Below are 2410 nucleotides of genomic sequence, written 5' to 3'. Positions count from 1 at the left end.
CTCAGCCCGCTTTACTTGGTCAGCATGTTTCCTTAACTTTTTCTTTCTTCTTGCCATGAGAGGTCATCTAGACTTCTTGAAAATTTCCCCATTGTTTTGCCATTTGGTATTTCACTAGTTTTTTTTTTTTTTACTAATGTCCTTTTCTGGCCCAGGGTCCAATCCTATATACCAAATTGTATTTAGTGTCCTTTTAAAAAATTTTAAAAGAGGAAAACTAACTATATGAGCCAATTTGATAATAATATCAAATTTCTCAGGGACTCTTTTCATAAGGTATAATGGCCTCACTCTAAAAATTTAGAGTTTGTAACATCCAGATTCTCCTCTTTAGTTTTTAAAAATTGTTTAAAATTTTTTTTATTGATTTTTAGAGAGAAGGAGGGAGAGAGAAAGAGAGATAGAAACATCAACGATGAGAGGGAATCATGGATTGGCTGCTTCCTACACAACTTCCACTGGGGATTGAGACTACAACCCAGGCATGTATCCTGAGTGGGAATCAATCTAGTGATCTCTTGGTTCATGGGTTGACACTCAACCATTGAGCCACACTGGCTGAGCTCCTCTCTAGTTTTTAGTGATACCAGTGTAATTTTCTGTTCTTTAAACTAGGGTAGTATTACACACAAAATCCAACATTTAAAAAGAAACAGTTTTGTTGTTGTTGTTAATCCTCGCCTGATGATATTTTCCATTGATGTTTAGGGAGAATGGAAGAGAGAGGGAAAGACAGAGAGAAACATCGACATATATGTAATGTTGATGTGACTTATATATGTAATATCGATGTGAGAGAAACACATCAATTGGTTGCCTCCTGCATGAGGCCTGACCGAGGCTAGGGCCGGAGAGGAGCCTGCATCCAAGCCACCTACCCTTGACCGGAATCAAACCCGGGACCCTTTGGTCCACAGGCTGATGCTCTATTCACTGAGCCAAACTGGCTGGGGCAGAAATAATTGTTCTTTAATTTGAATGAATAAAAATCTAATTGAATGTGTAATTCTTATAAGTGCATTGAACTCCACTCCCTTTAAAAGCTGTGTTAGTGCTAATAGCTACTATTTGTTGCATGCCTGTTACTGTTTAGTAAGTGCTTTATATGTGATTTTACAGTTATTCATCACACCAATGCTGAAAGGTAGTTACTTTTTTGTTTGCTTGGCAATTTTTCCCTTTATGAACCATCCCTCTCCAACTTCAGTAATTCTTCATGTGCTTTCACTGGCCCCCACACCCCGCACCAGGGTTTGGATACAGTGATTAGTCCAGGAGTGGGCGGGTGACTCCAGAAGTACTGGTCAGAAGCCTTTTCTGGGTTTGATGTAGAACGTTGTTGAGAGAGGGTCTTGTTCATTTTTTGGAACATGAGTTATAAGAACCATGCGAGCTTGGAGCATCTAGTGGCCATCTTGTTACCACGTGGAGAAAGGTTGTCTGAGAATAAAACTAAGCAGAGGTCTTCAGATTTCCAATCATATCATTTGCTTCTTGGATTCCACCAGAGCTGAAGGGATTCTAAGTACTTGGATTTTCCCATTAAGCAAGTCAACAGAATTCCCCAAATATTTGTTTGTTTGCTTATTTTTTATTGTAATTGGGCTGATTTCCTCATCCTGTCAACTAAATAATTCACAAAGGTATTATTATCTCTATTTTAGCCTTCAAAGTTACCTGGGTAATAAGTGGTTGAGCTGGGATTTGAATCTAGGCCTGCCTGTCTGTTAAGCCCATAGTCCTTTCAATATTCCATGCTACCTCTCATTTATTAACTCAGACATTTAAAATGTTTATTGATGTTAGTGAGAGAGGACAGGAGAGGGATAGAGAGATAGAAACATGGATGAGAGAGAAACATCCATCAGCTGCCTCCTGCATGCCCTGTCCTGGGGATTGAGCCCACAACCTGGGCATGTGCCCTGACCGGGAATCAAACCAGTGACCTCTTAGTTTATGGGTGATGCTCAACACTGAGCCACACCGACTAGACTAATTCAGACATTTAGTCATTCATTCTACAGACACATATGCTAGATGCCAGGGCTTTAGAGACATGTGACTGACTTATAATACTAGGTTTGTGTGTCATTGTGATAATCAAGGTTATTAATAATGAAAAGATAATGAAAAGGTCTCACCAATTGAATTACTGTCTAGTCTGATTCTTCCTTTACCCTGATCCCAGTATGGTTGGTTATAAAAGGCTACCTAATTGTGGTGTGGTGACTGTGAGAGGGGCATGCACTCGGAGACAAAGGACAGAGTCTCCAAACCCACCGCCACCGTCCTAGCTATGGCACTTCATAGGCCTCACTTGGTTGTTTGCATGAGTTCTTTACCTTCCATTTACTTACCAAATATTTATAAGGATATGGTATGTGGTCTAGCCCTGTGGTAGGGCTAGGGA

This window comes from Myotis myotis, unplaced genomic scaffold (genome assembly GCF_014108235.1).
Source record: "Myotis myotis isolate mMyoMyo1 unplaced genomic scaffold, mMyoMyo1.p scaffold_m19_p_10, whole genome shotgun sequence".
In the NCBI taxonomy this organism is placed as follows: Eukaryota; Metazoa; Chordata; class Mammalia; order Chiroptera; family Vespertilionidae; genus Myotis; species Myotis myotis.
This window is presented reverse-complemented; position numbering follows the sequence as displayed.